At 33.6% G+C, this 22,219-nt stretch overlaps 1 long non-coding RNA gene across 1 annotated transcript; it reads right to left on the reverse strand.

Moving 5' to 3' along the window:
- Positions 1-1,865: 1,865 nt before the first annotated feature.
- LOC136813551 (uncharacterized) lies at positions 1,866-21,378 on the reverse strand. Its single transcript, XR_010847497.1, has 6 exons — positions 21,309-21,378; positions 10,421-10,963; positions 9,234-9,397; positions 5,987-6,092; positions 4,321-4,528; positions 1,866-3,136 (listed from the first exon to the last, which is right to left on the reverse strand). It is a non-coding gene; the product is annotated as an uncharacterized lncRNA (long non-coding RNA).
- Between the last annotated feature and the right edge of the window lie 841 nt (positions 21,379-22,219).

A 22,219-nucleotide genomic window follows, 5' to 3' on the forward strand; every position in this document is an offset into this window, starting at 1 on the left:
GTAGACGTGCGTATACACGTCATGCATATACGTTCAGGCAGACGTGTATGGTCGTTTTTTGATAGAGCGTCATTATCTTTCTTTGCGCTGCTCTAAACGGTTTCACTTTAGCTTTTTGAAAACTAGAAGAGTGAAGCTTTGTAACTATATCTAATACCTGTACTTTTGGCCCTTGTAATTAGGTAACATCGGCCATTAAAGTTATTCAATTTTTTTTGTAGTTTAACAACTCCCCAATACCGACACATACATTCCAAAAAGAACAGCGAAATAATTTTCGAAAAGAGGTTCCCCTGTCTTTTATACAATCCCAAGAGCGCCTTTAAGTTCCAAATGAGACATATAAGAAAAGAAAAAGAAAAAAGAAAAATACAAGTGCAAGCTTCCAGTGATGAGGAAGAAGAACCAAAGAGACCTAAAGTTGGATTTCGTCATAACACTGACAAGATTAGCACTGAAAATGATGAAATTCTGTATGTCCAGTATGATTGGCCCTAAGTATTCAATTAACCAAGATGAAGAGTTTATTCGTGCTGTTGAAATTGGCCCTGTTGATGAACCACCATTGAATGCCACTGACAATGAATGCCATGTCAGAGACTAAATAACCATGATGAAAAATGAAGCATACAGACAAAAAAAATCGAAAACCAAAAAGTTGCGCAATCTTTAGTGTCGAAGTTTCCAAACTTAAATTATGGAAAGGATGATCTCTATGAATATGTAAGTAGAGCTCTCACAATAAGGATAATTTTCTTGCATTGCCATGTATCTTGGCTTTCAAAAATTATGTCAAAAGATTTGGAGCTTTTTCTCAGGTCTATAGAGGGAGTCTGTAGGCTAAATATGAAAAATCATCTAGTTATGAAATTAAACACCTAAAATTCTGCGCTCTAGGTACACTTAAAAACACCTTTTTCTACCTTTAATATAGTCTGGATATCCCCAAAATGTCCCTTTTCAAAACTTTTTTATTGGTTATCTGTTCTTTCCTTTGGTTTCCATGTAACAAATGATTTGAATGAGGCTCTTAGCTGTGGAAGAGTAATGTAACAAAATTGCACTATAATAATTTCCCAAAATTCCTAATAGGAATGTTTGCCATATTGAGTTTCTGATAAAATTTTTATCTGGTGTGCATCAAATTCACTTCCCACTTATCTCAATTCACTCAATTTTCAATTCTCATCTCTTGTTTTATTTTTGTATTAGGCATGATTGGCAAAGAAGTTAAGAGCGAGGGCAAAAAATGGTGGATCGAAAAAGCCAAGCCAAGAAAAGAAAAGCTGGAGACAGTTGGAGACTTTTCAATTTCGGCCCTGAACCTTCCTTCGCCTGGCTCTACTAGTAGGGCTGGCTCCCCGTTACGTTATGAAACTGAACTAGATGAGGACAAAATCCAAAATGATTCTGTCAAGGGTGTTGAAACACCCGTCATCCGCCCAACTTTGAGCGCGCGGACTGAAATATAAGTACGAGTAACCAGACCCCGTAGTTAACCTCGAAAAGAGAGTTGACGAAGATCTGGAAAGGAAGTAATTGAGCGTAAATTGAGCTGTTTATAGAAAGAGTGAATGCTGAATGAATGTTGACCAAAACAAGAGAACTGCTGTCCAAAAGTCGATAGTCAGATAAATCGTGAGGAAGAACGCTTTGTTATTTTCCTTAAATATGACAAAAGGAAATTTCCCCAAATAAGAAAATCCTATTTTTAGAATCCAAAAAGCATTTCCAAAAAAACAGATTCAGCCACTTTTTAGAAAACCTTGCCCTTTTACACCATGCAAAAAAATAAGAAAAAGCAAATGAAGCAATTTCACACAAAAAAAAACATTGATTCTTTAAATTTTAAAGTCCTACCAACTAAGGCTCCAGTAAAGCGCTGTAAGCTTATAGCGTAAGCCCATGCGGCTCTGGAAGCCACATTTTTAGGCACTTTTTGGCCCAAATTTGCGCAAAATTTGTTTTTTCGATTATCAGGCTCCATCAGGTTTTAAACATTACCATTTTACATCATTGTGCAAAAAATAAGAAAAAAATACCAAGTCAATCGCAAGAAATCCATATTTTCCATAAAAATGACAAAAGGGAATTTCCCCAAATAAATAAATCCGTTTTTTACGGCCAAAAGAAATTTTTCGGAAAAAAACGGCTGCAGCTACTTTTTAGAGAACCTTTCCCTTCATCTTTATGCAAAAAAATTGAAAAAATTAATGCAAACAATTTCATAAATTAGCCCAAAATATTCTTTTTTCGAAAATCGAGTCACTTTTTAGGTACTATCATCAGGGAAATGATAAAGCGTAGCTGGATAGAGGACGACTGGGTTGGGTCATTTCTATTGTATTTCTATCGTTTTCGCGGAACAATCGCGGTTCTATCTCTGTCGCCCGCCTTTTTACAAAATGGCGGATACGCCCGACCTCAAGCCTGAAAGATTAAATTTGAAAATTTATGCAGACATGACTTCAAGCTAGAATTCATGTTGTTATTGGCGACCAATACATCCTTGCCTCCACTTTTTTTTTGACAAGAAAGCTTGAATAATCGAGCAAAATCGGTTATTTTATAGTAGTCTAATGCACTTTCTGTTTCCTACTTAGTAGGAGGCCAAGCCTGGGGTTCCGTGACATTTTTTCTACGACCTAACCATTTTTAGTCTATTCCAAATAACAGTATATTACAAGATATTTTTGAGAGGGAGGACGCGGATTAGGCCCGGTAAACTTTTTATGACCAAAATAGTGACGCCATTGGCAAAACTGCAAGGGAAAATAAGGGGTAGGAAAATAGCTTATTTTCAAAAGTCAAAACAAACGAAAATGGTTGGTACCATCTGATAGAGCATGAAGTTCTGAGCAAAAATTGTATTACAACAACTCTCTGACTAAAACACACAAAGAAATACAACCGCTTTAAGATCAACTAACTGTCAGCTCTACTGTGATTTGACGTCAAATCTTTGTCTTGACCGTACTAACGTCCGTATGTTTTCTTCCAGCATTCTTTTGATTGTACCAGCAGTGAGCTGGGTAATACAAGTACTTTCTCACATTTGATTGTACCAGCAGTGAGCTGGGTAGTACAAGTATTTTTTCATATTTGCTTGTACCAGCAGTTAGCTGGGTAGTACCACCTATTGAAGCAAAGAAAAGGTACAAATGAATGTAGACCCAACAAACGTATTCACAAACAGGGGATGGACAGACGAATATCCCTGCAGACGAGTTAGTTGAACCAGAGACAGTAAACCAGAGACAAGATTATAAAAAACTAGATAGTGAAAGTTTACGGTCTAGATATCCAGGCTAGGGTGTGATACCCTAGATTTACTTCAGGAAAGCTGCAAAGAGATGGTGGTGTGGTATAAAACTGTTGGCTTTAAAGAAACAGCTACTACTTATTATGGCGTTATGTCATTTAGTATGACCCCAGCTCCCTGTTCAAAGTGTTTATGACCAGTAAACAGATATGAACTGACCGAAATAAATCCCCCGTTTTGATCATAAGGTTTCAAATCTCTCGGAAAGAAACAAAATGATTCCTTTATTGTAGAAGTGAACCAAATGCAAAACATTGTAAAAGGGTGAGCTCTCGACTAACTTAGCAACATGAACCGCGACAACAACACTCTCATAAATTTGGAACGAATACCCTACAAGATTAACATTGTATTGGAATGAATGGCGAGCACTTTGGTCGTGGTATTCATCGATGTTTGGAAATACTGGTGGGAAAAATAATTAGACAAAAAGTACCCATCGTCGTGCGAAGAACGAAACGTCTCTTTCAAGAAATTCGTTCAAATTCTGTTCAATCATGTCCCGCAACTTGTCCAAAAAGCTAGATTAAGTTGAAAAACGCCCAATGGAAGTTAAAATTGAAAAATAATCACACAATGTAGTAACTAATGACGACAAAGTTTAGGATGATGAAGGGATGAAGAGTGTATTTGGAAAGGAAAATATAATTCCCCTCTATGTGTTGGTAAGGATTTCACTGTCTGTCGTACGTTCATCTAACGTTCAGAGAGAGGAGATTCATGGCGCAAGAGATTAGCTTGCTATGTGCAAGACACGCCCAGAACTCGCACACAAAACTTCAATTAAGACCTAGAAAGTTAAGATTTTAATGTTCAAAGACAATATTCAAGATAATTATTCTTCGTTAATTTCTTTTAGCCAGAATCCGCTTTACTTTAAACCAGCTATGCTTTACAGAGGTCAAGAAATTATTCAAGAAGTCAATCAAATAAATTCACAAGCACCAGACAATAAGATCTAAAAAAAAACAATCATGGATAAAGTAAGCAAAACTCACCAACCATTATTCATTAGGTCACCTTCTAGTTTACATTTCTTTGACTCAAGCACGATTTATCACATTTTGGTATTGCCGTACAATTAATCAAACCATACATACCACAGCTTTCCAACGTAACAGTTTAACCAAATAGAAAATCACAACCAATCACATTTTCAGCAAAATACCACTTTGAATGTTCCCGAAATCAACAGTACCGGGCAACCTGATGAAAGAAAGACATATACAGTAAAGTGAGCGAAACATAAAAAATCATAAGATGTGTGGGTAACCCTATCAAAATTAAACATAATACTGTACATTAATAGAACGATACATAAGACTCTTATGTATCTTTTCGAGTTCAGCTGCTTGTAGTTGGAACTTGAAAGAGTACATTAAGATACTTTTAGTGAAAGTTTTTTTCTGTTTTTCGAATCGATTTTTATGAATTCAAATATTTTACTGAGGATCAGAAAAAAACTTTCAATATTTGAGCATGAATTAAATATTTTTTATGAGAAATTCGAAGTTTCGGGTAAGGCCTGGGGTTGCTTTTAGGCATTCTAGCACAATTTGTGAAAAGATTGCTTTGACCACTCTTTGAAATTGTTATGACTATAATAGAGCATCTGTACTTTACAAGGAGAATGAGCCTGATATTATTTTTATTTTCCGAAGGAAAACAAATCCAACATTCTAAGATCTTTATAAGAAGAATAAACCCTATATTCTTTGTACTTTTGAAGGAAAATTATATCGACGTTCTCTGTATGAAGGAAAATGACATTGATTTTTCATGTATTTTTGAAGGAAAGTAACTATTCTAAAAGTATTCAATGTTTCTTGATGTTCTTACAATCTTTTGTATACTGATTGAATTGACATTAAAGAAACTTCTTTGTACTTTTGACCGCTTTTGAAGGAAAATGATTTCGACGTTCTTTGTATGAAGGAAAATGGCATTGATTTTTCATGTATTTTTGAAGGAAAATAACTATTCTAAAAGTATTCAATGTTTCTTGATGTTCTTACAATCTTTTGTATACTGATTGAATTATTGATATTAAAGAAACTTTATCTGTAGCAGGAAAAAAGAAATCAGTTATTTCTATTATTTCATATCATTCATTTGTTTTATTGTGATGCTAGAACTATTGAGAAGTATCCATTTGGCTCAATACAAGAATTACAATTAATGTCGATGACTGTTTAAAAGAGTTCATTGGTATTCAAGAGAACTTTTTTAAGGATATCAAGTTGGCCTAGAGTATAATGCAAAATTTATCCAGGGAGTCTAGACAGAATGCTTGGATATCCAGGGGGTCTAGAGCAGAGTAAGGGGATATCCATCAGGGAATCTTTATTTTAAAGCCATACATCCAGGGGGCTGTGGAGCTCAAAAATGGATAGCTTCAACAGGGGGTACAGACAATTTCTATAAAAGCCCATCAATAAAATGTAAATACGTGAAAATGTTAAATCTTTTTTATATTACAAGGTTGATATTTGACCGAAGCGCATGCATTTTGCTGAAAAAATCAAATCAAATAATCTGCAATTTCTGATCAAAATGATTTACCAAAATTTGAAATTAATAGGCATAATAAGCACACCCCAGTGTTTCATCAAAAGTTTTGGTTGGAACAAGAGTATGAAATTACATTTTGGAAGATATGCTTACCAAAACATTCACATAACCACATTTTGGTAGAAAATAATCATTGTATTCCAATCTCACTCCAAAATTGGTTTATAACATCAATCTCATATCTTGATAAACATAATAGCTATGAATTAAGAAGAAACAAGTTATGCTCAACATTATTGAACATAAGATTGAAACTACGAATCCATCAGAACAGATGATGGTCATTAAATTTAAATAAGCACTAAAATATATAGAAAATGCCAAAACAAGAATAAAATGCTTCAAAATCTAAAATTTGATTGGAATTCCTTTTAAAAAAAGCCTTTAAAAAGGCTGAAACTTTAGTTAGGGACATATAAATAGATTTTCAAATACCAGCTGAAAATTCATGTGTCATGATGGATTATTTAATTGGTCTTAAATTAAAAAATAAAAGAAATCAGAAAATTCTAATAAGAAAATCCTGAAAACAAAAAATACTTTTCTTCAAAAATTGTGCTCTGTCACATTTTTGGGAATTACTAAAATTTAACCAAACCTGTGTATCTCATGTTATTACTTTGAAAATAAGATGAGAATTCATCTTTTAACAAAAAATTACTCCATCAAATAAACAAGGGGTGTTAAATCTGTACAAGTTAGGGAAAAATTTGAGATATATAGAGATTTGTTGTGCACAGTTATGTAATTTTTGCACAGATATGTAATTTCTGCACAGATATGTAATTATCTTGCACAGATATGTAATTATTTTGCGCAGATATGTAATTTTCGAGCTGCGCAGCTATGTAATTATTTTCTGTGCAGTTATGTAATAAGCGAACGGTTTTATGATATTATTTTTGCGAATTTCAGTCAGCATGTAAAATAACTTTCATCTTATGGACTTAGTTTATTTTAAATGAAATTTAGCACGATAAGGCTTAAGTACATACCACACCGTTTGAAAATGATAACGTCCATTTCACATCCATTTAACGTCTTTTTCATGATAATTAATGATTGGGATTGAATTTCTAAATAAAACTTGGCATGGTAGGTAGGACTTAGGTACATACCACACTGTTTGAAAATGACAACATCCATTTCACCACCATTTAACGTCTTTTTCACGATGATTAATGATTGGGTTTAAATTTTTAAACGAAACTTGGCATGATAGGACTTTGGTATATACCACACTCTTTGAATTTGGCAATGCCCATTTAACATCCATTTATGATAGTTTCTAAGAAAGTTTTTAAATGAAACTATGAGAGACTCCTGGTATGTAACTTCCATTTAGTATCCATCCAACATCTTTTTTGTTATAATTTTTTATTAACGCCAAGGGGGATAAATTGAGGAAAAACATCCCAGTGGGGATGGAAAATCCCTTTCATTTTATGATTGGGATATTGATTTTTAGTGTTTTCAATCACAAGTACCCAATGGGGATGGGCAATTAAGATTTATTATTACAATGGACACTACTACCTTAAGGGTATAAATTTTTGCGGGGATTATATTTCGCGAGTTTTCGCGAATTTTGCCTTTTTCGCGAAAAATAATCCCTCGCGAAATTAAGAAATTAAAAATTCTTTCAGCTAAGAAACTCTCTTGAATGAGTCTCCATTACTCAAATGTCTCTATAATTTGAACAATTTTCATTCCTCGTAGCCGTTCGAGTTATGGAAACTCTACTGTACAGACAAAATCACGTAAGCAAACTAACGAACGATCTAAAAATCTGAAAAAATTTGCCAATTCGCGAAATTAAATCCTCGTTAAAATTTACAGTCGAAAATAAGTCCTGCGAAAAATTAAATTATTTCGCGTGGGAAGCTGTCTCGCGAAAATTAGTTGCCGCGATAATTAATTCCCTTAAGGTAGGTCAAAAAACATTGATTAGGCCCATGTTCAATGTTTTCCATTGACTGTCAGCAAGTTTTATTGACTGTCAAAATCAAATTATTGACAAAAAATACTTAACACTGACTGTCAATCAATTTTCTTGAAAATTAAAAGAATATATTGACAGTTTTTTGCATTGACCGCTCATTACTTACAATGACAGCTGCCAACAAAATAATTGACAGTCTAAACAAATCATTGACTGTAAGAAAGGAAATATTGATGGTCGATGCAAACAATTTGTTGTCAATAATTTACAATTGACAGTAAATAAAACTTGATGACAGTCGATGAAATACATTGAACATGGGCTTAGTCAATGTTTTTTGACCTAGTAGTGTGGGGATAGTATATAATATTTCATTTTTTCCAATGGGGATGGAATTTAAAGCGTTTTCTTCCAGCTGAGACGTGACACAGGGGTATATTGGATTGATATTATCAGGGTTCATTCTGTTGATATTGAAAATAATTTTCTGTATATTTTTCTAAAAAAGGTAGGTAAAACAATCTTAAAAGTCAATGTAACGTGTTAAAAAAGTTATATGTATATACTCTAAATCTCTTGTGTGAAACCTTATTTGAAAATACACCTAAATAACCTAGAAATGAATACATGCTAAATGGACGTTGAATATTTTTTCCAATATCAAAGGGTGTGGTATAAACCATAGAAATTTGAAAATTCAATGCTTGTTATCATGAAAAAAGAGGTTAAATGGATTAAGTTAGATTCCATTTCAAAATTCAATCGTATATTAGTAATTATTATGAAAATATACTTTAAATGGATGTTAAATGGGCGTTATCATTTGTAAAGGGTGTAGTATGTATCAAAGCCCTACTATGCTAAGCTTCATTTAAAAATTCAATCCCAATCAGTACTTATCATGAAAAAGATGTTAAATGGATGTTAAATGGATGTTATCATTTGTAAAGGATGTGGTATGTACCAAAGCCCTATCATGCTAAATTTCATTTTAAAATTCCATCGTTATCAGTAATTATCACGAAAAGGACGTTAAATGGATGTTAAATGTACGTTGTAAAGGGTGTGGTATGTACCAAAGCCCTACTGTGCTAAGTTTCATCCACAAGATAAATTTTTTTTCACATATTATCATGACTGAAATTCACAAAAATGTAATCATAAAACTGTTCTAATTACATAACTGCGCAGAAAATAATTACATAACTGCGCAGCTTGGAAATTACATATCTGCGCAAAATGATTACATACTATCTGCGCAGAATTTACATAACTGCGCAAAATAATTACATATCTGCGCAAAAATTACACAACTGCGCACAACACGATTCAAGTTATTGAGATCCTACTGTATAGGAAATTTCGAAAGAGAATGCAATTTATGAACCAAGAACTGACCTTGCACATTGAGAACCAGCTCCTCCTGTCTTGTTTTCATGACAACAGCATTTTTTCACTCACTTCTGAACTTTCGCATTATGAAAGGATATGGAAACAGCTGGATGCCAACCTCCTCTTGGATCTGTCCGTAAACTCCACTAGATATCTGCTCGCCTTGTGTCCTGTAATAAAAACATACCAAGAGGTTCGTAATTTCAATTATACATTGTAGAAGATTGGTCACTCTGTCAGCTACACTGAAAACACCCATTCCATTTAAATTTTTATAAAAAGCCCAAAGCAGATGAACCAACTAATCACATGATTTTCTTTTTAAAAAATAAAGTAAAGTGAGCTGAGTTGAATTCTGAGTATAAAAACGTCCTACGTGCTAACCGCACTTGCTCAACTTCAGTATCTTTTAAATTATTTGTAGGCCCAATTGTAAACACCAAAAGAAAATGTTTGATAAAAGTTTGAAGACAATTGGATGAACCATTCTTGAGAAATTCAATTTTTAGTTTTGATGACGTCATCGATTATGACGTAATAATCAGTTTTTGCGGTTTTTCGCAAAAATCAGTGAAAAAACAATTAGGTTACACATCAGGTTGGAAACTACATCATAGTACCCATCATGTTCAGTCATTTGTTTGGTCACTTTCTGTCGGCTAATGCGATCTAAAAATTATGGTAATTTTCAGACATGCCATAACTTACCCGAGAGGTGGTATTTTCTATTCATCTCGAAATATTACGGTTGAAATGAAAATCTGATTTTGCATAGATTTTTGCTATTTTGATGATCATAAAAATTGAAACTAAATTTTGATATAATTAATGAAATAAATTGAAATTTTGACCATCAGAATACAATTTTTTTTTTAATTTGATCATGTCATCACTTTTCAGCTGAATCACTTAAAAAATGCTGATGTCATCATGATTGTAAAGAGTTTTTTCATCAAAATAGCGCAAAATTGAGGTTTTTAGCAAATTACGCAAAATTTCTAAATCATAAAACATCTGCCTTGACTGAATCATATTCTACTTAGTTATACCCTTTTTTTTGAGCCCAAAATGAGCTTACGAAAATGATTTGTAACGTTGAAAGAATTTTGACCGGAAAGAACCTGCCTTTAAAAAATCACCTGGAGAGTAAGCAGATTATTGATTTGAAATAACAACACAGGTAATTATCTTACCATTATAAGGTACTCTTCCTTGGCATCAAAATCAATTCCATGATGTACTTGATTAATTGTACCGTCTTCAAAGCAAATTGAGTACAATCAGTTATTGCCTTCGCATGGATATTGGTCACTTTTCCCGAGGGATATCCTTTAGTTGTTTTTCCTTTAGACATGATGACTCTGAAATACTTTTTCACTTTACAGAGACTGAGGTGTCAGTTTAAAAAAGACCGCTGACGGATCGTCAATGTCGTGCTCAATTTTCCCACTGATCTTATCCAATCGCATGCGGATTTGAAATTCGCTGTCATCGACTTTGCTTCGATAATGAAAACCATAATCAAAGTGGGCGTAAACAAACGCACTCAGACCAGGGACAACTCCCTTAATGGGCCAACCAATTATACCAAACTCGTCAAGTGGGAAGAAGCTTTCTGTCTGGTAGTCAGAGAAATTGACAAAGTATTTGATTGGAATAATATCGGTCGTCTTTAAAGAAACAGTAGATTGTTTGGCACCAACTGGTGAATCTCTATCCATGTTCGAGTCTCAAGCCTTGAAATTAAAGTTGAAAGATATAATTTAACTTGTTATTAAATATCATTTTCTTACAGAGCATTTTCAACAAAATAAGAAAGTTCCTTCCAGCGCTGCACAAGCTTTAAACGTTACTGTCTATGAAACTGCCCTTTCTTTTTCTTTTATATTGCCTATTAAATTGGATCAGATTCAGATCGAGCCAGCTCTAACCTGAGATCAGATTGTGGTTGTCCACCACGCTGAAGCTCTAAAGGGATGGGTGAAAACATACAATCTGACGAATATGCTATCATAAAATCGGTATGGACCGCGTTCGTCTAAAAGGACTGGGGATGACAACAAAGTTGCGTGATTGTGTTTACAAAATGGGCGCCATATCAGTTTTTGACTTTCTGGCGCACAACAAGAGATTCTTGTTGTAAAATTTTCCGCGGGAGGACTATTTTCCTCAGATGTATGATTTTCAAGTGCCTTCAGAGGTTTACCGTGCACGTAAGAAAATTATGAACAGCTGTTATCAGGTTAGCCAGCTCCAGCTGTTTTAGCAGAATTCTTTGAAGCTTTTGTATCAGTGCAATTCAGACAGAATTGGGAGATTTTCTCGTAGCAAGCTGTTGTGGTAACTCATGTCAGGATTAAAGCAATAGTCAAATCAAGGGTTTCAACGCTTGCTGGTTCAATCCAACTTGGGTAAAATTTTTATTTCTGTCACCATGGCTCTGCTCCCCCCCACTTATTTGGGGGTGTAGGGGGGTGTAAATCTAAAATCGGCCTAAAAGTGGGTGGGAGCTGGACTCATTTTTTAAACTCAGGGGGGGCCTAAAAAAGTGGGGAGACCTGAAGGGCTGCACTAAAGTTCAGGTTTGGTTTTAATGTTCTGTTTTTAAATATTCTACCGTTTTATTTTTATCTGCGTGCGAGAGGGGGTGGTACACACACCACAAAAAGAAAACATTCCATTGTTGCGAAGCGATTCCATGTTTTGCTTTGTTGACATTCTATTGTTGCGAGTAAAGCACTTTAAAATGTTTTAATTTTGATTTGATGGTGATTTGATCACTCTTGTTTTTTTTTCATATTGTTCGTATATTTGTTGAATAAGGAAAATAATTTCTCTACTACTCAGGCGAGTTACAATGTGTCCAACTCCAATACAAACCAATAGCACTCATTTTAGGGTACTCATTCATACATCAAAAGAAGCGTATTCCAACGTACATTAACAAAATTGCTGTGTTGGAATTAATTTTTGCAACAAAAAAAGTTATTACCCAAAAACATGGTTTTTGACGTCATAACGATGACTTCATAAAAATTAAAAATTGAATATCTCGAGAAATACTCATCAAAATCACAGTTGTGTTGAAGTTTTTATAAGATGCTCACATAATTGGTTATTCAAAACAATAGAGATGACGCGTTCTTTAGAAAAATATAATAAAAGTTTTTGTTTGAATAGTTAACGACCAATCCAATGACAAAAATTCTTGTAAAATGTTCAACTTGACCCCAAAATCACTTCAAATTTTCACCGAAAAATAGTATCAAGGCAATTACTTTTTTATTTTCTGGTTTACGGACATTCAAAGATGATTTTTTGGACCGGAGGATGGAAAAAAATAAAAATAAAATTGCTCTTTTCAAACTTTAATGTTGGAGAAAATTAAAAAAATATGTTTTGAGAAAACTTACATATATACATTAAAGAACGTTTTTAGTAGGGAAATTGTGTTTTAAGTTATTAAAAGACCTGGACACTTGCCCTTCTCGCTTTTATAAAATGTAATTTTCTATAAAGTTTCCTTTTCATGGCTGTTCAGTACAAGGTTGGAAGAGCATAAATAAATAAAATATTTGTAAAACCCAACTTTATTTTTATTTTATTTTTGCAAAAAAAACGTCGGCGATTCCGTAAACCAGAAAATAAAAAAGTAATTGCCCAATAAACAATTTCATATAATAAATTTAAAAAAAATTTCTTTGAACTTAAGGTATGTGTTCACCTTTCTTGACACATTCTCTTTAATTGATCATATCTTTAGAACAACAAATTTTTATATACCAAAAGTATTTTCTGAAAGCCAATAATATTCTCTTTCTAATGGTAAAAGTTTCAGCCGAATTTAAAAAACTGGGCAGGATATAATTAAAATCTTAAGAATTTTAACCTTACCTACTTCAAAGAAGTTAAAGTCACCCGTAGCTTTTGAATTTTGAAAAAATAATTTCGATATTATGTTCCCAATAGATTGAACTAAAAAAGGGTCTTAAGATTTTTTTTGGAATTGACTTTAACTCTTTTAATCCTAAATTCTGTAAAAATATCGATAAAAAAGTAAATTTAAATGTGATTTTTTCAGTTATCTGTAAATTGAGGAAAAACAACTCAGTTAGAAATAAAATCCTAAGACAATTTTTAAGTTTGATCTTTTGGGAATCTCATAAAAAAAGAATGAAGTCGATATCTAAATGCTATGGGTGACTTTAACTTCGTTAAAAGTAGTATGGTGTGGTAAAATTTCTTTTTTTTCTACATCAATTTGAAATTTTTAACAGGTTGATTGCTGTTTATTTGAGTAATCAGTGAAATGTGTCAAAAATATTACTATTCAATAGAGGTGAGAATAAACATCAGCTGAATTCTCTCTTTTGTCTTTGTTGTTTCCAAAAGAGACGATTATTTGAGTAAATAATCCATCGTAAGCAGTCGTAAGACGAACTTTGTTTTGAAATTTAAATGGTTATAACTCTGGATCAAAAAAAGATGTTAAGATCGCGATTTTACCAAAATGAAATCCAGTAACTTTTCTTCCCCTTTGACTGAAAAAATTTTCTTTGACAAAAAATCGGAAAAAAGGTGTACACATACCTTAAACAGTTTATTGATTCAAACTTTTGGTAAAATTATTAATGATAAAATATTTCACAAAATCCAAAAAGCACTTTTTTTAGCCGTTTTTTGGTTGGAATTTGCCCCTTAATAAATCTTTTCCGAAATCGGGCTCCTTCACATTCAAGGGTTTATAGTTATGCATCTTTGTGCAGAAAATCAGAAAGAATGAATGAGCCAATCACGAGAAAAGCTAATAACTAAGTAATTGGTAATAATGTGCTTATAAAAAAATATTGAATTTGGCTAATTTTTCTAAAAAAAGACGTGCAGCAGCCAAAATTTCATGTCTAAACACAAATATTCTTCAAAATTAAGCCTTCATGAGCAAAAAAATATCTATCTCATCAAAAAATTGAGTAATTTGGCTAAGAACATCGATGTATGCTTATAAATAGTGATTTTTATAGATAAAGATGTGCTTTTTAGCCAAAAAAAAATTTTTGCAAAAATCTGCTTGAGTCATCTTTTACCAATGATGCTATCCTACTTTCAAATAAAAAAATCTGTCTCCCATAATGGGACTGATTTTTCTATTTGGGTGTTTTTGCGGCCCTACCTTGGACTTATGGTTGTAGGTACCCTGGACGGCAACACATCCCCCGCAATGTTGCAAATAGGGAATTGTGACTTAACCAGTGATTTTTCAAAAAAAATTTGGGGCGACAAAATTTTGTATATACAGAGCAGGGACAAAAAGTGCTTTGTTACATTTTTTCAACAAATAAGCAATCTCAAGTTTTCATCGGACAAAAGTATAATTTATCCTTCAAAATAGCAGATGGAAACCAAAAAGTGTCTGGTGATTACCTATCACTGACCTTTATTTGCCTTTCTTGCCCAAGTCTCCCCCCCCCGGACAACAATAACTGAACTGAACAATAACTCAATCAAATTGTAATAAAAATATAAGGCTCCAGCATCAAAACAATAACACAAATTAAAGGTTTTGTTTTGATTGAAAGGTCTGATGATGCTGATGTAGTAAAAAACAAGTGCAACAAGATTAGAAAAAGGTTTAAAAAAAATAAAAATACATTGAATAAAAAAACATTCCTCAAACAAAGGGACTTTTACTGATACCCTTTTGAATGTTTTATCTTTAAAATAAATAGAATGTTTTTATCTTATAAATTTCAATTATAAATTGGCTCGAATCAACTTTGCTATTTTTTTGTTTACACCTGACGGTACTAATCGATAAGTTCGATTGTCAAAGTAATCGATAATGATCGAAGTAATTGAACAACCACTTATCGATTAAGAATCAAATGTTGATACCAAAAATTCAAAAAATTGTGAGTATTTTCGATCACTTTCTAAGCAACCCTTTGATGAGTCGATAACCGTTCGAGTACTTTGATTGTTATTGATTGCTTGCGATAACTTTGACAACTTCGATAACCATTTGATTACTTCAATAACAAATTACTAAGATATATCTTTTAGAAAAACCAAAAAAACTGACCTAGAACGAAAGCACAAAAAGAAGCCCCGCCATAGGATTAACCCCTTATTTCCCAGTGATTTTCCCCGCAATTTTGTGAGCCTTCGCCCTGGGTTTCCTCAAGTTGATTGGTCGGAGAAAACGAAAGTAGTTTTCGCGCATGAATCGCAGGTTTTAATTGGCCGAAGTAAACTTGGTTTCAGATTATTTTGACGCGCTGCTACTGGAAACATATTTGATAAAATCAAAGGCTGGAAAGTACTAAATACAATCAAAGGTATTCATTATGATCCAAGGTATATAATCGAAAAGTAATCGAAATGATTGAACAAATAAAAAATGGTCGAAGAAAATGCCATAATCAGGAGTCGAGTGAGTATTCAAATCACCGATAAAATCATTAGGTGGTCACTGACCACCTTCGATTATTATCGATCATTATTGATTACTTCGATCACAATCGAACGTTCGATTATTACCGTCTGGTTTACATAACCAAACGGTGTCAATCGAACAACTCCAAAGAAAATCGCAATCGAACCAATTGAACCTAATCGAACGCAACCAAATAATGGCCAATTCCTGGGAAATATTTGATTGCGTTTGAGTAAGGTGGTCATCGAAAAATTGTTCTATTCGCGTCACCGCCCTTATCAAATTTTTCGCTGATTTTCCGGTGCGGAGATGCGGAAAAAAATCTGGGAAAAGCAATGTGTTCTTTCAGTACAGTCAAGTATCAATATTTGAGGTATTATGAAAATCGCTACTTTTTGCCGTAATCGCTTTCGTTTTTAACATAAGGTCTTAGCAAGTAGTACCCCGGGCATAGTAACGGAGCATTGAGAAAAAATCCTGACATTTCAAAAATATTCACGCTATCATATTCTACATTAATTACAAAATACACCTGTTCTATGTTGGGTTTTTTTCTTGGTGTTTTGTAGGCTTAATTGTCGTCATGCAGATTAAATAAAACCCCCTGGAATTCTGTAGGTTTTGATAAGCAAAATACTTACATACTATTATTGTTTACTTTTCAGGTATTTATCCACTCAGAATTCACGCTCAGAAACTTTCAACCAATCAAAATTCAACCGTGACGCGGGACGAAGGAAATGATCCAATCAGAATCCCGAAGCTAAAGACTTACAGCCAATCAGAATTTGTTAGCTAGCGGTATTCATCCGATTGGAATCGCGTAACACGAAAGCGAAAGTGAAAGTAAAGGCGGAAACATATTCTTTTTTAGACGTGATTAGCATATATTAGAACAAAAAGAAACGCCAATTTGTCAAAGATTTGTTTAAAACCACCTTATTTTTTGTTGAGTATCGCCTAAATTTATCGAAAAAATATGCTTTTCAACATTAATCTTAAAATCTCTTTTATTGTTAAGTATCCCTAGGGCTCAACGCCGAAAGAAAAACAAGCGGGCGGAACCGCCCTCGTAGTTTAATCCCGGGATTGAAAAAAACCTGGAGAAAACCTTTTCCGTACATATAATGTAGCTAAGGAATTTTAAAACACAACATTTAAAGTGAAGCAAGATGGCCGAGAAGTAGTGATTGGAGGTTTTGTAATTAGACAGCATGACAAAGGTTTGTTATATTTTAGAATAACAAAGACAAATTCAGGAGGTAAGGTAAATTGCGTTTTGACTGCTTTTAACTACCCTGAGTATATATCAGAGGTCAAGTTTTCAAAGAGAAAATATTAACCTCTGAGGACGAGGTTGGGGTTTCCAATCGGAAGGCGCTGCATTGCAAAACGTTCGAAAATTGTCAATCAAATTTTGTTTTTAAAATGCAGAACACAATTACGTCACTCAAGAAGGAAAAATAACACAAAAATCGAATCAAATCAAAAAGAATTTTGAGTGAAAAAAATAAAGTGAGATAGGGACGTGATGATCAAACTGATTAAAAAAGTTTTCTTATTATATATCTATCCTGGCTGATCCGAAATATGGGATCTATCAATAGAAGAATAGCTACTGTAAAGCTGTCTTTTTTTCGAGTGCAGTCAATTGCTGAAATTCAGAAGTTCTGCTGTGCTGCTAGTGCTAGACAAAAATATTTAGCTGGATATTTTGTTGTGGATTGGAGAATAAATTAAGGCAAGGACTTTGAGAAAGTCTAAATCTTTGAGGAGGGTGAATACTTCTAATGACACCCATAGCCCTGATGCAAATGTTTCACTCGATCCAAATACTCAAAATTTGCTTTGGACCTGGAGGAGTTGGAGAGGAAATGTTTTAGATTCGATTCCAAACTTATTACACTCGACACTACAGTACAGTTTGCGATAAAGAAGTTAGAATATTTACTTCCAGTAATAGTGATCCATTCTTGGATTGTTTACTGTGTGTGTCAGGAACAATGAAGTCTTGTAAAAAAGGGTAAGTCGTTTAATTTTTTAGAATTACAGCTGGCATGAATGAATAAAATCGCCTAGCTTTTTTTATCACAAATGGAATGAAACTTTTCTCTGTTTGAAGAATTTCTATGGGCTTTATTCCTAGGGAATAAAACACTCAATTTGTGTGCCATAATAGGGTATTTTCTTTTCTGAAGTTAAGAAAAACTACCAGAGAGTTTGTTTTGCAATAGTTGTTTCAATCTGTTTATTGCAACAACTCATGCTAAATTTAAAATCCAATGAGTGTGTTCCATCTTGCTTCATAATAAAATTGTTTCTTTAAACTTTTGCTGTTCATTTAAAAAAATGAAAAATAGGGACGGTTCACTCTTCATCCTTGAAAGATAATCTGGAGATATTTTTTATGAAGAGAAGGAGTATAAAACGATAAAAAGATTTTCTCATTGTGGTTTAAAAGAGCCTGGTATCTCGGGGTCTTTTGTCTTCATCATAAAGTATGAAAATGTTATCAAAAGGGACTGAAAAATTGCCCTCACTGATCTGACCCGTACATCAGTTAGGTACAGTTGCAAGGAAAATCTAGTTGAGTTAGCAAGACATCGCAAAGTTCCCTACTGACATAATCGTTCCGCCTTTTATTTCTCACAATTTTTCTGAAAAAGCAAATGAGACATGATCCGCAACCTCCTCTAAGCCAAACAAATCCAAACTGTGAAATATATCCACTTTGCGAGCGTTTTTCTACAAGATCTTGTATTAAAAAAAAACTTTGTCTTCACAGCTCGAATTTATTCGCGCCGTGATACTCACGGTAGCTTTTAACTGTTTTTCTAATAAAGAATATCTTCAAACTTGACTTCATTGTCATTTAAAGCATAGCTTTTTTCTCAATTGCTCTGACGACCATCGAAAAATTGTTTTGCTAGCGTTACCACCCGCCCCTGAGTTACTGGCGCGATTAAAAAAAACCTGGGAATGTTTTTGACCGCCCGTCCGCCCGCATGCATTTTTTACACTCGCTGCGACGCGAACAGAGCATTTTTTTGATGACCGCTAATTGAAGGTTAAGGACATGTTCATAAATGGTGAGTAAAATGGAGACATTTGAAAAATTGCAAAAAATAGAAAATTTAGGATAATTTTGTAACAGATCAATTTTTATTAACCAAAATTTCACAGAAGCTGACCATTACCATTATCCACAGTGTGAAAGTGGTTTGGGGACTTATTATACATTCTAAGGCCAGTTATTGGTAAAAATGTAACAATTGTAACTTTTTTATCATAGAATAAAAATGATGTTATTTAAATAGTTTAAACTAGCTGGATTGGCTAGGTTAATCTGTTTTCGAACCAAAAAATAATAAAGGGCAATAATGTAACATACTTCCCGGCCGAGAAAAAGGTAAAATAGTAACATCGTTAAAAAATATAAAAAATCTCTTTAAGTATAAAATAATTCAAGCTAAGAACAAATGACTTTCTCTTATTTGGATTTGGGCTTGTACCAGTCATTACTTGTTCATCGGACATTGTTTTTTACCTCAAAAAGGCCAAGATTTTGGTAAAAAAGTAACAATTACGTGAACTTGCAAAGTTTCAGACTATAATTAACACATAGCTTTTATATAATTCAAATTATTTTAAAAGGAAATGAGGACACTCAAGCTGACACTGAAAGTGAATTAGTTTTAAAATGTTTTAAAATTAGAATATGCTTTTAGTGGTAAAAAAGTAACAAACAACATAATATTACGTTATAGTAAATTTGATATGAAGAAGTTATACAAAGTTAACAAAACTAGTCATTTAAGGTCTAGGTAATAAATGTAAGCCAATGGCATTTTCTTTTGGACTTTATTCATTACCACTACTTATTTGTACATAGGGGATGTTTCTAATCCTAAAAAGGCCAGAAATTTGGTAAAAATGTATCTTAATCTAGAGCTTACGAAGTTTTATGACAATGACAAAAATAGAAAAAAATGAAAAAGTGTTACTTTTTTACCAATATACAACCTCTTAATAACAAAAAATTAACATAAAAACCTATGAACTTGGTTGCTTGTGGTATCATTATTTGTCTAAAGTGATCAAATGTGATTTCTTATAGCATTTAAAGGTTTTCTGGATTAAAAATGTAACAGCTATGATATTTAGGCTATTATAGTGAATGTTTACTTGAGTGTTACAAAATTACCTTATTTGAACCTTTTTTCAAGTTAAATTCTGAAACAATCAAATCTTTAACACATTTCAAATCATAATATGACAATGAACAATTTCAGTTTTTATAGTTTCTTTGACTTGGAGGTCCCAAAAAGTAACAATTTTCAAAACTTAAAGTGTTACTATTTTATCAAATTGTTGCCATTGATGAATAAAATTCAAAACTAACGTCACTTGAGGTCTATATTATTATGTGTAAAAATTTGGTGACCTTATTATAAGTTTTCAGAGAGTTCTAAAACTTATTATCATTTTGAGGATTTGTGGACTGTTACTTTTTTATCATTTTCTCTGCCCTGAAAGAAAACCTTATATCTTTAGTTTTGATTACTCAATCATTGATACATTATTATCATAGGAATTCTGAGCTATCTGGCTTAACGACTGAATTGTTTCTGGCCTCTTAGGTTTTGTTACATTTTTATCATAGGTAAATTTGTAACCCTCATTTCAAATGTCTCCAAAGGGGATAAATCTACTCACCATTTATGAACATGTCCTTAAATTGGTTCTATTGATAGTTGACTATGTTCAATTGGTTCGATTGAATGTCAATTACAATTGCTTAATCTTTGATTTCGACCGTTCGATTACGATTATGTTTGATGAGTTTCATTGCGATTACAGTAAATTAAATTGGATCACTCCAATGGGCTCTTCCAGTTAAAGTCCGTTATAGGGGGGTGCACGACAGCGGAATTCTGAGGCAAAATGTTTTTTTGAAATTCCTGGATTCCCAATATAAAAGCAATTGAAACTCCTGCGTCCTGGATTTCCGATACAAAATCAATTTTTTGGTGGAAAAATCTGGAATTTTCGATACCTTTTTCAGGACCCTGCCGACGCAGCGGACTGTCCGGTGTATTTGTCCAGTGGCAGAAAGTATCCTTTCGCTACACCGGACGCTATAAGTCCGGCGTCAATCCGGTGTTGCATACAGGGAATTCTGGCCGCCGGACATTTATGTTTTGATTGTCCGGTGGAAAAAGGATCCTTCTTCGACACCGGACAACCGACTTCCTTTAGTCTGGTGTAGAGATGGTTAAAATTCTCATTTTACACCGGACTTTCGCGTGTCCGGTGTTTGTTAAGTCCGGTGCGTCGGCAGGGTCGCTATCCTCCTTTTTCAAAACTTTGACAAATTATGTGGAATTTCCAAGGGTGGAAATAAAAAATTGAGCAGAATTTCCGAAGCACTTTGAAAAATTGACCGGATTTCCGAGTGCTCTTTTTATCTGAAAATTCCAGTCATCCACCCCCTATATCAATTTTTTTCTGGAAGAGCCCAATCACATAAGCATAAGTTCTTAAAATTTTCATTATTACGTCAAAATGTCATATTATTTCAGTATTTCAGGGTAAAAATGGGCAATCACGAAATAAAAAAAAGGAAATTTTGTTTCACATTATAGTACCTACTAAAATTGGAGTGATGATCTCTTGATGATCTTCCAGCCAGCAGGCTCACACGTGCACACGACATAAAGTTGCACACGTGCAAAAGCGCCATCTTGATCTTGTGAAGATGATGTTGCCAGTTCAGTGGTTCAGGGGGTACCTGATTCCTAATTTGTTTCCAAATTTCCGTCAAACCGTCTAAAAAAGGACCGAAATTCCGCCACCATAAATCCCCTTGAATTGAAATTCAAGATGTTTGTCAAAATTTCCGCGAATTTCGAAGAGGCCCGGAATCTTCGAGTTAGAAAACTTCGAATTAGCAATTTTCGAGTTAGCAATTTTCGAGTTAGGCAAATTATGACGTTATTCGATTCATTTTCAAAAAAGGATTTTCGAGTTAGGATTAACTCGAATTTTATTTTTCCAAAAAACCTTTTCGAGTTAGCTAACTCGAATTTCTTTTTCACAAAACCTTTTTTCGAGTTAGCTAACTCGGAATTTATTTTTCGTTCACAAGTATTCGAGTTAGCTTTCTTGGATTTTTTTGTATGCTTGGTAGAGTGGGGGCGTACGGTTTTTCGGAATTGCGGAAACTGACCCTTTTTTCTTCAGAATTTCGGAAATCAGGTCAAATTCCTACGGTATTTCGTAATTGTGAAATTCTCGGTATCGGAAATCCATGAATTTTTGCTTTGAAATTTCGGTATTATAAAGTTTCTATCCCCTTTTTTCGGAATTCATACATTAAAAATCAAATTTGATGAAAAATTAGTTAAAACGAGGAAAAATACCCAAAAAATCGGTATCGGTATTAATTTTTTTACGGAATTTCGGAATTTTTGGCAGAATTATTCGGTATTTCGGAAATCGGAAACCCCGTACGCCATCCCCCCCTGGTAGAAAAATCCTAAAAATTTCGAAAAGGAAG

This window comes from Clytia hemisphaerica, unplaced genomic scaffold (genome assembly GCF_902728285.1).
Source record: "Clytia hemisphaerica strain Z4C2 unplaced genomic scaffold, Clytia hemisphaerica genome assembly, whole genome shotgun sequence".
NCBI lineage: Eukaryota > Metazoa > Cnidaria > Hydrozoa > Leptothecata > Clytiidae > Clytia > Clytia hemisphaerica.